At 46.8% G+C, this 14,768-nt stretch overlaps 1 long non-coding RNA gene across 1 annotated transcript; it reads right to left on the bottom strand.

The window, feature by feature from the left end:
* Positions 1-1,965: 1,965 nt before the first annotated feature.
* Positions 1,966-4,184, bottom strand: LOC109736969 (uncharacterized). The gene is made up of 3 exons (XR_002226486.4): positions 3,741-4,184; positions 2,963-3,031; positions 1,966-2,281 (listed from the first exon to the last, which is right to left on the bottom strand). It is a non-coding gene; the product is annotated as an uncharacterized lncRNA (long non-coding RNA).
* Positions 4,185-14,768: the final 10,584 nt, after the last annotated feature.

The following is a 14,768-nucleotide window of genomic DNA, read 5'->3' as shown; positions in this document are numbered from 1 at the left end:
AAGTCCACGATCTCCAGGAAATATCCATGCACTTGCAACCCTCCACCTCCCCGAATGACGTTTGGTCGTATGCGTGGGGAAAAACTGAATTCAAGGCATCAGATTATTATAAGTTCTGCTTCAGAGAGGCTGATGCACATCCTACCTTCTCGCACTTGTGGAAATCGCACTGCATTATGCGTATCAAAGTCTTCGGGTGGCTTCTCATTCATGATCGACTAAACACTAGGAATATGTTGAAAAGAAGGCATTTCAACATTGGCGATGATCACACGTGCCTGCTTTGTGGGTTGCAAGTTGAGGAGACAGTTGATCACATGATCTTCTCGTGTTCGTTTAGCCAAGCCTGTTGGAGCAAACTGGGTGTTGTTTGGCCCTCATATTCATGCAGACTACAACTCCTTCATGGGATGCACCAAACCTGGGATGGACCGTTATTCTTCTTCGATATATTTTTGACCGCTGCTTGGAGCCTATGGAAAGAAAGGAACAATAAACACTTCAGAGGCACCATACCCAGTATTGACACTTGGCTCAATAGGTTCATCCAGGATTTTAGCTTGCTGCAGCATAGAACCAAAGAGGCCCTTAGTGCCTCCATCGCCTCATTTGTACACTCTTTAGCCTAGCGTTTTTCCTCACTTTTTGATTGCTCACCCCACACTAGGGGACGGAGGTTGGCAACCTCCCCATTTGTACATGAATTGTGACTATGTAACACCCCCCCCCATATATATATATATATATATATATATATATATATATATGAAAAAATAGTAGGAGCCTCTCCTACTATCCAATTCTTCAAAAAAAAATCAATAGCGGAACCTGGATGCTCATATTGGCTCCCATATATTCTACGAAGATCTTTATCGGTTAGACCGCATAACAACATACATTGTTCCCTTTGTCATCGGTATGTTACTTGCCCGAGATTCGATCGTCGGTATCTCAATACCTAGTTCAATCTCGTTACCGGCAAGTCTCTTTACTCGTTCCGTAATACATCATCCCACAACTAACTCATTTGTTGCAATGTTTGCAAGGCTTAAGTGATGTGCATTACCGAGAGGGCCCAAATATAGCTCTCCGACAATCGGAGTGACAAATCCTAATCTCGAAATACGCCAACCCAACAAGTACCTCCGGAGACACCTGTAGAGCACCTTTATAATCACCCAGTTACGTTGTGACGTTTGGTAGCACACAAAGTGTTCCTCCGGTAAACGGGAGTTGCATAATCTCATAGTCATAGGAACATGTATAAGTCATGAAGAAAGCAATAGCAACATATTAAACGATAGTGTGCTAAGCTAACGAAATGGGTCAAGTCAATCACATCATTCTCCCAATGATGTGATCCCGTTAATCAAATGACAACTCATGTCTATGGCTAGGAAACATAACCATCTTTGATCAACGAGCTAGTCAAGTAGAGGCATACTAGTGACATTCTGTTTGTCTATGTATTCACAGAAGTATTATATTTCCGGTTAATACAATTCTAGCATAAATAATAAACATTTATCATGATATAAGGAAATAAATAATAACTTTATTATTGCCTCTAGGGCATATTTCCTTCAGAAACATCCATCCAACACAAAATTCACAAGCCACTCGACTGTTTTCCTATAACGAGAAAGGATGGTAGTAATGCTGCATGGTAGGGGTGCAGCTTTACATCAGATCAGATGGCACAAAACCAAGCATGCAGCATCATAAATGCAGGCAGGCAGGGATGCCACCTCCTGCAGGCCTTGTTCGGTTGAGGCGGAAGTAATCCTCTAGTGGATTTAATCCTCTAGAGGATTGGATGATCCCCGCTTGACACCAAAACCACTTGGGGACCAAATCCCTGCCAGTATGCAATCCACACCACTCTCATGCATTCGGTTAGTCCCCAAGGGCGCTGGACCACAGGGACAACAGTATTGACAGAGATGCAAACAGAGGTGGTACATATAGATAACAACAATTCTCATGTAGTAATGACACAGATGCAGACTGAAGTGACAATAGCACTGAAGGTTTAAAACACTTATTATCCTAACAATAACAACAATTCTAAGATTTGAACAGGGCACAAATACTAACAAAAATAATAGCAATTTGGAGCATACATAATATATAATATGTTGAATAGACCACAAGAGCTTAATTATCAGTTCCTCCCAAAACCCAGCGAATAGATATGAAGCCTTCCACTAAAAAGCACACACAAATAGATCCAAGTCGCGGCACCTTCGTCCTTCTTCTGGAGCATTCTTATGTAGAACTCCTGCTTTTTGAAACCATTCAAAACCAAAATTAGTTTGAGAGTGAAATACTTGGCAGTTTTATTTCCAGGAATGGAAACAATGAGAAAAACATACATAAACAGTAGGTAAATCAATCTATATCCTCTGATCTATGTTAAAAGCATCCCTTTTTATTTTCTAGGGACAAGGCATCATAGCAGTTTAGAAATAGACAATGACTACAACCACAAGAAAATCAGCCTAGACTAGCTACAACACAAGCACTTGTCAACCTGTGTCGATACATCAAGCAATCATTTGAAAAAAGGTTGTATTATTCAAGCAAAGTATTCCTATAACCAGTCAGTCCAATAGTTTGCAAAAGAACTTCATAAATATATTAAAAACAACTATCCATTTCAGCAGAAAATAATGTCTTTACTGCAGCAGCAGCAGCAACAACATGGACTAAATGGCTTGCAAGGAGTTTAGTTGTACACCTAAACAGTAAGAGTGCAAGTTGTACAAACAAACAGTTTACCAAAAAAACAACTACAGTAAGAGCTAAAATTCTTTAACAACTACAATGTCTAGTAATGTAAGATATTAACATAGCTCTCAGCTTACCAAAAAAACAGTTTGTAACACAGATCTATCGACCAAGCAATAATAACCAACAGTACATGAAAAAGGAGAAGATTAAAACAAGAGGATTAATCTACCTTGTCCTTCACGATGCTGCCCAATTCAGGGTCTTGCTGCAGCTGTGAGGTGACGAAGCTAGCCTATATCTGGCATCATCAAAATATCTGGCATCGGAACATCATCTAACAAAAAGGACAACACTAGAAAAAAGGACAACTGCAATGTGTACCAATGAAGAACAGATGATGATCACACACCATGAAGAGAACAATTTATATAATCTACCAATGATCATACCAGAAGTATCTTGTGTTTGGACATAAAAAATGTTTGGAAGTATGTGCCCTGCTGCTAACAGAGATTAGGTTCACATACTACATTTTGGGACGAACATCATACTGTACTATCAGCAGCCAGCAACAAAAACAACACGCATTGTTGTTCCTCCAGATTAGATAGTCCTTCTTTATACCAAGAGATAGACTAACAATTATACTACTACTACAATAATTATGTCGAGAAAAATAAAACAAATCCAAATTACTAACACCAAATTGTACTGCTGACTCCAGTACAGAGTAACCTGCTGATTCCATTTACTAACACAAAATTGTACTGCTGACTCCAGTACAAATTACTAACAAAGGGAAGACAGATCTTGACGACCACATTCGGGAGGACAAATCATGAAATAAAAATTGATGCTAGTTCCTAGGAAACCCCAAGAAAAGTCTCGACCTTGACGACCACATTCGGGAAGACAGATCAATATTTGGCTAGGTTTTCATGGAGGGGGCAAATCAGTGCTGCTAGAGAGAAAGGCAGTGGGAGGGGGGAGGGAGAGAGAGAACTAACCAGAGATCTCCTCGCCTGCAGCAACCACTTCTCCGGAGCTAGCGGGTTCCGGCCGCGGCAAGGGGGCGGCCGGGGAGATGGGACAATCAGAGGCTAGGGTTCCGGCGGGCTTCGTGGCAGGTCGTCGAAGCAGGAGGGCATCCTCCTCCTCCGGGTAGGTTGCGCCGCCGCCGTCCACTCGTCCCCGCCGCCTCCTTGCCGCCGCTTCTGTCGCTCGGGAGAGATGAGACGAGCGCCTCGCTCGGGGATTCCTTCCACGGGGTGCTAGTGGATGATTTTTTCCGCGTGGGTTTGGAGAGGTTTGGGCCGGGGAAATACAACGCGGGGCTTAACCGAACGAGAAAAAATGGATGAGCCGGGTTTATTCCCCGGCGGGGGTAATCCCTGCGGACCCGCGTGGATTGGACCCAAAACCTCGCCAGGCTGAGCGTAACCGAACACAGCCGCACAGGGAGGAAAGGAAAAGCAAGAAAGACCACTCCCACACACATCCCCTTCCCCACGAGATTCAGCAAGTGGCGACACAATACGCAAGCTGAGCACAGAAGAATCGTGCTGCATACACCTCCACCGCTGCGGATTAAATGAACAACCACGTCAAATCATGCCCCCCTCCCCATCACACGAGCCTCTGACCGGGCTCTCTGATCCTGGTTCTTTAAACCTGGGAGCCAGAACAGCGATTGGACTGGACCAGACCAATTCAGAGAGGCAATGGGTGACAATAATACAAATTTGCGGGGTAATTGCAAAGGGGGTTACTGCCACTATCAGCATTTCTGCCTAAAGATGTCAGATCTTTTTCTTTTTTGCGTGGTAAAGATGCAGATCCTTACTCGCCACGCTATACAACTAATCTAAGCAAAACATGAAGAACCAGAGTAGAATGTTTTCCCCAATGATTTGGGCCATCATTTGGGAGCGATTTGTTTATGGGGCCGTATGAAAGGCCTGACAAACCAAGTACGATTAGCAGCATATTAATGGTAGTTCTACTGCATTCAAGAGTGCGCACAAAACAAAGTGCGGCCAACCGTGGGCCGGGAGTCTACGGCTGCTGCAAAAGAGTACTAAGTACGTGCGTAGCCCGAAACAGCACGAAGGGTTGGGTTTAATTGAACTGACGCCACGACGGCGAAACCGGGGGCGGAATTTGCACGAACAGAAATTACTGAGCACTTTTTTTCATCAAAAAGGCGAGCAAAATGAACGGAATTGAAACCGAGAACACTGAGAAAAGCTCCGTAAAATTTCTGAGGAAGAAGTACAAATACAGTGTAAGATTCTGGGAGACGAACAGGGAAAAGCTCCATAAAAACCACCCAAAAAGGAAGGAAAATGCTCTGCAGCGAGTACAGCTGTGCATGTGGAATAATTGTTCAAGAACAAAGCTATCACCGAATGCTATAGTTAGGAAGACCCGTGACGGAGAAACCGCAGTGATCCTCCTCCGCCCCCGTGAAGTTGCAAACCCCACAGATTAGAGATCCCCGCCGCAGCAAACACACTTGCTCGAGGCTTCATTTGGTACAATGAGGAAAAAACCGAGGCCCGGCGGGGATTTTGAGGAGGACGAGGAGGGATCCCTCTCTTTGCCATGGAAAGATCTCCCTGGGCGGACAATTGGCAACAAGGGGAGGAAAATCGAAGAAATGGCAGATGGTTCCACACAAAGTTGCCGACAATTCGCAAACAGAGTACTAGCGAGCAACTGGAAAAAAAATCCCGTGTAAATCGGCAAACGAAGTGGGCCTTCTACCACAACGATATTTGACAGTAATCGGTCTACTGAAACCATGCCGCTGTTGCGATTAATCCGAGATGGCGAGAATGAAACAAAGACACGCGCGTGCAGCGGCGTGGTAGGTTCGTACCGCGACGATGCCAGATGTGGAGAAGCGGGAGCAGGGGCGCGCCAGAGCGGCGCGAGCGGTGGCCGCCACCGCCGTGGAGCCGACGAGCCACTTCTCCGTGCGCTGGAGCCGGAACCAAGGAGGCGGGCGGGCGGAGGGAGACGGTGCCGCGCCTTCAGTTCGCGCTCCTGCAGGGACGAGGGAGGGGCGTGAGCAGCAGGCGAGAGGGAGGGAGAGCGCAGCGGGCGGGGCCGGCCGGGGAGAGGAGGAGGGGAGGACGATCGGCGCGCGCACCTCGCAATGCCAGCGGCGGTGGCGGGCGGCGTCGTGCTCCTGCGGGGGTCGTCAGGTTAGGTGGGGCGCGCACGAAATGGGCGTGCGCGCGCGGCGGGCGAGCGAGCGGCGGCAGGCAGTGGGAGGGGGGAGGAGAGCCGAGAGCGTACGTACTCGCGGACTGACTGGGGTTTGGGGTTTGTGGGGCGGGCGGAGGAGGAGAGGGGAGGACGAGGCGGTTTGGTTGGGGTGGCAAAAAAGGTGACCTGCGTGCTCTGTTCTGTTGCCTCTCCTGTGCTTGCTGCCTTCGCCGTTAACGATATGATGAGCAGCGGTCACGTTTCCTTCCCATGGCCATCGAGTCGCCTACCCTTCTCGCAAGAAAAGTATGTTTGCGCAAGAAAATGGCATTTGCCGTATGCACAGCCCATGCATTTGTTTCCATGGTGATGAGATCCTCTTGGGTTACAAAAATCGTCAAACTGGGTGTAAATCTTAGCATTCTTCGAAAGAGGATCCAAATCCTCGGGTTTACTGGCATGCGGGTTGTGCAATGTGCATGCTGTTGGGGTTGTAATTGTCCGAAGATCGCCCGGAGAAAAAAGCGATCATCTTAATATATGCAGGAGATATCTGTTCTCGAAACGACAAAATGAAAAGTAAATGCGTCATAACACAGCTACATTGATGTTGTCTCTTCCTATTTGCACGCGTCCGGCGAACGGGCGGACGGATGGTGTTGGGTTCCCCCGAGTCCTGCTCTAGGAGCGTGTGTGGCGAGCGAGCGGCGACAAAGAGTTGGGGCGGAGGCGGGGGGGGGGGGGGGGGGGGGGGGGGGAGCAAAGAAATTTTCCGGTTGAATCGCCACTACTATTGCACTCAATGTCGTGCCTTAGCATCATACGTTGGTGGAATCGTCGAACAAGGCACAAATCTTCGAGTTTTTTCAAAAGAAGATCCAAATCCTTGGACTTACAACTACGAGTTGGTAGCATAACATTACAATCATCCGAAGATCGCCTGAAATAGAAACAAACATATGAATATATGCAAGAGATATATGTTCTCAAACGTCAAACTGGAAGTAAATGCCTCGTAACACAGCTATATTGATGTTTTTTTGCTTTCTGTACGCGTCCGGCACACGGATGGACGGATGGTGCCATGCTCCTGAGGGGGGCGTGTCCAGGAGAGGGCGTGCAAGAGAAGGGCATGCGTAGCGAGCAAGCGGGAGCGGATGGGAGGAGAATCCTATTTTACAAACTAAAAAACTCGGCTGAACAAGATCTCACCACCAGAAACACATGTGGACGGCAAGATTTTCATAAAGAAATAAATTTGTCCAAAACTATTGCATTGAATGTCGTGCCTTAGCATCATACATGTATCGTTGGTAGAATCGTCGAACAAGGTGGAAAATCTTCGTTTTCTCTACTACTTAAAAAAACGTAAAGTTCCCATTTCATCTCTCTTTCGTCTAACCTTATATATGTCCCACTCTTTCCTTCTCCTCTTTGATTTTTTTTCTCTCATCTCTGATTTTTCTCCCATCCATTCTCCCTAAAATAGAATCAATTGTCTCTTGTTTTATTAACTTACCAAAAAAACACATTTTGTTTGGTAAGTAATTATTTTTTTACCAAATAAGTGCTTAGCAATAAAATGGCAAGTAATCTCTACTACTTAAAATGAACGTAAAGTTCCATTTCACCTCTCTTTCGCCTAACCTTCCTTATATATGTCCCACTCTTTCCTTCTCCTTTTTGATTTTTTTCTCTCTCATCTCTGATGTTTCTCCCATCCATTCTCCCTAAAATAGAATCAATTGTCTCATGTCTTACCAAGAAAACACATTTTGTTTGGTAAGTAATTAATTTTTTACCAAATAAGTGCTTAACAATAAAATGACAAGTAAACCATGGCGATTGCATACAAAAACTTGCTAAAACTTTAGCGCATCAATATAATAATAGACACGCAGTCAAGAGCTAATCTACCAGCATGTTTATATCCCCGTTGCAGCGCACGAGCAATTGTCTAGTCTTCTAAAGAAGATCTAAATCCTTGGATTTACATCTACGACTTGCTAACATGTGTGTTGTGCATACTATTAGCAATATAATCATATTGCCTTTGGTTGCCAAAGAAAATGACCTTCACTACTAAGATCCTCTTGAATTACAAAATTCGTCAAACAGGGTGTAAATCTTCGTTTTCTTCAGAAGATCCAAAATCATTGGGTTTACTAGCATGTGTGTTGTGCATACTATAGGCGGTGTAATCATCCAAAGATCACAAGGAGAAAAAAACAATCAACTGAATATATGCAAGATATATCTTTTCTCAAAACGACAAATTGAAAATAAATGTCTCATAACATAGCTACATTGATGTTGTTTTTGCCCTATTTGTACGCGTCCGGCACACAGGCAGATGGATGGTGTCATGCTCCAGCGGGGCACGGTTCCAAGAGAGTTGTGGCGAGTGAGCGGCGACAGCGAGTGGGTGGAGCATCCTATTTTACAAAGATTTTTTTTTTGCTTGAACAAAATCTTACTGACTACAAACACGCGTCGAGGGCAAGACTTTCTTATACAAACAAATTTGGTCAAAACTATTGCATTCAGTGTCGTGCCTTATCATGTGTATCGTTTGGTAGAATCGTCGAACAAGGTGTAAATCTTTGTTTTCTTCAAAAGAAAATCCAAATCTCGGATTTGCAGCTATAACTTGCTAGCATGTGTGTTGTGCATAACATTGGCATTTATAATTATTTGAAGATCACCTGGAGAAAAGAACAATCATCTAAATATATGCAAGAGAAACCTATTCCTAAATGACAAATTGAAAGTAAATGTATCATAACACAACTACACTGATGTTTTTCCCTATTTGTACTTGTCCGGCGCACGGGTGGACGAATGGCGTCATGCTCCTGCGGGCCATGGATCCAACATAGTGTGTGGCGGGCGAGCGGCGGCGGCCGGTAGGAGGGGCATCCTATTTTACAAAGAAAATTCATGGTTGGACAAAATCTTACTGCTACAAACATACGTCGAGGGCAAAATTTTCATATAAATTAAATTTGGCCAAACTTATTACATTTGGTGTCGTGCCTTAGCATCATACATGTATCGTTGGTAGAATGGCCAAAAAAGGTGTAAATCTTTGTTTTATTTTGAAAGATCCAGATCATCGGTTTTACATCTACGACTTGTAGCATGTATGTTGTGCATACCATTGGCGTTACAATCATCCGAAGATCATCTGCAGAAGAAGCAATCATCTAAATATATGCAAGAGATATCTATTCTCGAAACGACAAATTGAAAGTAAATGTCTCATAACACGACTCCATTGATGTTTTTTTTTCTTATTTGTACGTGTCCTCGCGTGGGCATGTGAATGGTGTCGTTCAAGAGAGGGCGTGCAAGAAAGGGGCATGTATGGCGAACGAGGGGCAACAATAGCGAGTGAGAGGAGCATCCTATTCTACAAAGAAATTTCCCGAGGGAAGAAAATCTTATAGCCACAAACACACTCAAGGGCAAGTGTTTTATTTAAACATAAAGTTGGCCAAAACTATTGCATTGGGCGTCGTGCCTTAGCATCATGCATGTATTGTTGGTAGAATCTTCGAATAAGGTGTAAAACTTCCTTTTCTTCTGAAGAAGATCTAAATCCTTGGATTTACAACTACGACTTGCTTTCATGTGTTTGTGCATACTATTGGCATTACAAGCATCTGAAGATCACTCCAAGAAAAAAAACTATAATCTGAATATTAGCAAGATATGTCTATGCTTGAAATGAAAAATTGAAAGTTGAAAGGATCGATGCGGTCGACTAGAGAGGCTGAATAGGAGACTACAAATTTTAAGCTTAATTATCAATTTTAGGGATTTACGGATAAACTAAGTTCTCTAATATGCAACTAGATGAACACAACTTATATAGCAAGCAAGCTCAAGCCAAAGTAAGACGGACAACAATATAATTAGCAAGTCCACAAGCATATAATGCAAAGTAGTTTAGCACCACTCCAACGGATGAGCCTCAAATCATTCGGGGTTGGTCTTGAAGGCGACCATCACACCTTTACATACATCTTCAGAGCACACCACAAGAAATGAGGCTTCCAGAGGCAGCCTAACCACCTAGGAGCCCAAGCTCCAAGAGAAACAAGTCATTGGTGAAGAAATCTTGTGAAAAATACGAATTGTTTTGGTCAAAGTGTAGACCGGGCCTTTTGCTCCCTCAATTCCCAAAGTATCAACAAGTTTGGGTGGAGGCACCGAGGGGAATGAGTAAAATGAAGAGTTTGAAAATGGTGGCTGGTCCTAGGCAAAAGGATTAGAGTTTGAGGTAGAAGAAGGCCTCTTTATATAGTGCTCTCCAAGTGGTGATCGTTTCTAGCCGTTGGACCCCATGCGCACGCGTCAAGTTAGCCTCGTGCGCCCGAGATGTCCAGAGACCGAAACACCACCCCGTGGGGGCCGGGCCTTTTGCTCCCTCAATTCCCAAAGTATCAACAAGTTTGGGTGGAGGCACCGAGGGGAATGAGTAAAATGAAGAGTTTGAAAATGGTGGCTGGTCCTAGGCAAAAGGATTAGAGTTTGAGGTAGAAGAAGGCCTCTTTATATAGTGCTCTCCAAGTGGTGATCGTTTCTAGCCGTTGGACCCCATGCGCACGCGTCAAGTTAGCCTCGTGTGCCCGAGATGTCCAGAGACCGAAACACCACCCCGTGGGGGCACAGGGTCCAGGACTGCACGGGGTGTCCAGAAGGTTGTGCACTCCCCATGCGCATGGGAGTCAAGGCCCTGAGCACACAAGGTGTCCAGAGAACTAACCATCAGCCCGTGCGGACATGACCCTACGCACGGGGGTGACCCGTGACTTTGGGCACACAACCCTTAGGCCCACCGAGATAGCGTGAAGTGGATGGATGTGAGGCATTTCCTTGGTGACAGTCTTAGGAGGGCTATTATATAAGTTTAGTGTGTTCCCACACCGTCGATCTTCCAACTTAACCCCTATTAATAGTGCGGTGATCCTATGACTCAAATCAAACCAAAATAAAACCATCAAGTCGCCGCAAACCACACCGTTGATCTTTTTGAAGTGGGGAGTCAACCATCTCCATCGTAAATATCCATGGAAGCAATGACCTGAGATAAATGTTAGCGGCCATCATTAGTTCCACTAACCACATTGTCATCACTAAAATACCATAAAGTGATAAATGCACTTTCAAAAGTAAATGTCTCATAACACAAGTACACTGATGTTGTTTCTTCCTATTTCTATGCGACAGCGCGCAGGCAGGGCAGATGGTGTCGTGCTTCTGTGGAACACGGTCCAAGAGAGGGATGTGTGTGGTGATGTAGCGGCTCCTATTTAACAAAAGAAGTCCCGGTTGAATACAATCTTACGGCCACAAAGACACGCCTAGGGCAATATTCACATATAAAATTAAATCTAGCCAAAACTATTGCATTTGGGTGTTGTGCCTTAGCATCACACATGTACTGTTGATAGAGTCGTCGAACAAGGTGTAACTCTTTGTTTATTGTTTAAATGGAGATCTAAATCCTTAGATTTATAACTATGACTTGTTAGCATATGTTTGTCCATATTATTGGCCTTACAATCATCCAAATATCGCCCCCTCCCCCAAAAAAATCCTAACAACAAATGGAAAGTAAATGTCTCGTGACACAACCACACTGATGTCCTTTCCCTATCTGTATGTGTCCTTCATAGGATATGGTGAAGAACCACCTTTAAAAAAACCCGACTTGAACAAAAGCTTAACACTACAAACACATGTCTAGGGCAAGGTTTTCATATAAAAATGAAATTCAGTCAAAACTATTTTCACGTCATGCCTTAACATCATACTAGTAGTTATGGAATGTCAAAATTCAGTTGATTTTATTGATTTCTACATGCACACAATTTCCTGATGCGTGAGTGCGAGATGGAAGAGAGAGGGAGTGGCCAACGTCGAATGCGATGTCGACGAACATGGTAACGACCAAATCAGGCGCCGGTGCGGGTTGGGGTGCGAGTGAGAGAGAGGGGCGAAGACTAAGTAATTTTTCAGTAGCAGAGGTTATGTTTCACGTACTCCCTCTTTTGGTTAATTGTGTGCTTGTGTTCTTCATAGTTAAACTTTGATCTCAATTTTCCAATTTCTTTGCTTGTAGTTACAAAAATCATAGCAGTAAAAAAATGTATCTAAATCTGCGTTATTTGTTTCACATAATGCACATATCGCTGATAGAATCGTTAAATATGATGCCATTTTTCAAAACATCTAGGGAATTACGTAATATTGTCATTACAACCATTCAAGGATCGATTAGATAGACTGAGACCGATTCCACGAGCCGTTTTGACCGACCGCTTTGACCGAAGCGGTCTGGCGACAGGGGTGGCGACCTGAGGGTGAGTGGCCATGGTGGCGGCGCTGCCGCCGGCCAAGTGCCGGGGGCATGGAGAGAGGTTGGATGCTGGTGAGTTGGGTGGCCAATCCATCGTGGACTGGGCATCTTCAAGCAGAGGGGGAGGGAGATCCTTCGACGGGCGCAAGATCGAGAGCGCTGTTTACGGCGGATGAAGGCCAAAGCAGATGCTTTCTTCAATTCTTCTCCAATTCAATAGGAAATCAAAGGAGGAGAGGAGGGGATTGCTCCCACGGCTCCAATGGGAGGGGATTTCGCCCTCGATCCCGCATTCAGGGATGTAAATCAGGGGAATAAAGGTCAGTTTAGTCCATCAGTTTCTCTTGGTATTATTTCAGATTTGAAGAATACTGGAAACGGACAGCAGGGTATGAGTAATTGGGATGATAATTTCGGTGATTTGGAGGCGGATTTTGGGGAGGACAAACTGTATTTCAGGAGAGAGATCATAGGGAATTTTCAGAAACCTACTCGTGTTGCTTCTTGCCCGCTCTCTGTTTCTGCCTGTGTGTTCCAGGAACCTATGGGGACCAACGAGGGGAAAATGGAGGTGAACGACATTGGGGCGGGTCAGGAGACTCGCCTAGACTCGCCGTCTTCTGCTGCAGGTCTCCCTGCTGTGGGTGCCTCCGACCATGCCTCCCATGGGGTGACAGTCATGCCTCCTACTGTCCCTGATGTTCAGGGAGCGCGGACGGCTCCTGTGTTGGTCCAAGGGAGAGCTGTGGTGGGAGGGCCGTCTGGCTTGGTGCTCTCCGTCACGCCGTTGGTCTCCGTTGGCTTTGCGGCGGTGGCGGTGGATCCTCCTCTACTTCAGAGGGCCGGCAAGAGCAAGATGTTTGTGGGTTAAAGAGTTGGCCGCCAACCGATCATCATCGACATGGAGGCTCCCCAGCGTGCGGTGGCGGGGAAGCTCGCGGTGGCTCGTGTGCTATCGCCATACCCGGTTGATCCCAAGGCAGTCGTCGGCGACCTCCGCGGCCCGTGGAAGCTGCGAGGTAGTGCGGTGGCTCAGAGGGTCGACTGCAAGGACGGCCGTTTCGTCATCACCTTCTCGGAGGAAGGGGACCTGAAGCATGTTCTTCGAGCTGGCCCGTGGCACTTCAGGAACAATGTCGTGCTGATCGCGGCGCTCGAAGGGATGGTCGACCCCGTGGATGTGTGCCTGGACTCGTTCCTGATTTGGGTACAAATCCATGGCCTTCCGGTGCCGCTCAAAACTGAAGCTGTGGGCTGGGTTCTTGGTGACCAGCTAGGTGAGGTGAAGGCAGTGGCGCACCAAGACAATCAGATTGTAGGCGAGCATCTTCGGGTTCGTGTCCTCCATAAGGTGGCTGAGCCGCTAAGGAGGAACGCCGCCTTCATTCCCTTTGGTAGTTCTGAGGAAATAAGTTTCAATGTAAAATATGAGAAGTTGCCTAATTTTTGCTTATGCTGTGGTTTGGTGGGACACATGATGGCCAAGAACTGCAGCATCCCGGCCGAGCACTGCAAGGCGGTCTACTCCATCGAGATCAAGGCACTGTCATGGGGTGGGCCGGTTCGGCGCAACCTTGACTTCTGGGGCCTTCCGGGTGCCCAGGAAGATGAAGAGGACACGGAGAACGCCAAGCTACCGGACAAGATGATCTCTGTGGTTGCTACGGCGGTCAAGAACCTGACCGTGGCTGCTGCCTCGACGGTGACTGCGGATCCTCTCGGAAAGGCGGCGGGTTCCATGACGGTCGTTGACCCGGGGCTGCGTGTGCTTGGTATATCCCAGGAGGGGAGGCCGGTGCTTGCTGGCTCTGGGTCAAATGGCCAGGCTTAGCAGGAGGTGGCCGAACAGGCAACTTACTTTGGGGGTGCCCCTGCCTCAGCTTGGGGGGGGGGGGCGTGGTGGACGGCCAGCATGCCTCAGGCGCTTCCCTCGTCATCAACATGGGAACTCCTGAGGCGCCGGCGGCATTGGCTACCGCTGGTACCGGACATGGAGTGCATTCCTCCGTCATGCCTGGTGCACCCTGGGCGTCCAAGGAGGGGCCTGTTGAAGCTCCTACAACGCCTCCTTCTGAGGTGATGCTGCTGGGTGCGAAGGCCACGGCTGCTACTGGTGCAGCTGTTCCTTCTTTGGATGCCCAGCTTCTGGCTCTAGGAGAGGTGCAGACCGGAGACACCAACCTTGCTGCACCTGCTGGACTGCTGCCGGGTGGTCCGGTGGTGGGTTCAGTGGTGGCGGCCCATGGAGGACAGCGTCCTACCGTCGACGCAAAGGGCGTGGAGACAATTCGGGGCCGTTGGAAGCGCGTCCACAGAGAGGAGCGCGATGAGTATGCAGTGGTGCAGTACGCCGGTGTCAAGCATGTCGTGTTTGGCATGCCCACTCCACCGAACAGTGGCAGCGAGCTCTCCAGCTGCAAGGCCGCGTTCGTCGGTATCCTAGAGAACACGGTGC

The sequence above is a fragment of the Aegilops tauschii genome, chromosome 3, assembly GCF_002575655.3.
Source record: "Aegilops tauschii subsp. strangulata cultivar AL8/78 chromosome 3, Aet v6.0, whole genome shotgun sequence".
Taxonomy (NCBI): domain Eukaryota; kingdom Viridiplantae; phylum Streptophyta; class Magnoliopsida; order Poales; family Poaceae; genus Aegilops; species Aegilops tauschii.
Note: the sequence above shows the minus strand (reverse complement) of the source record. Positions and strands in the feature narration are given on the sequence as shown.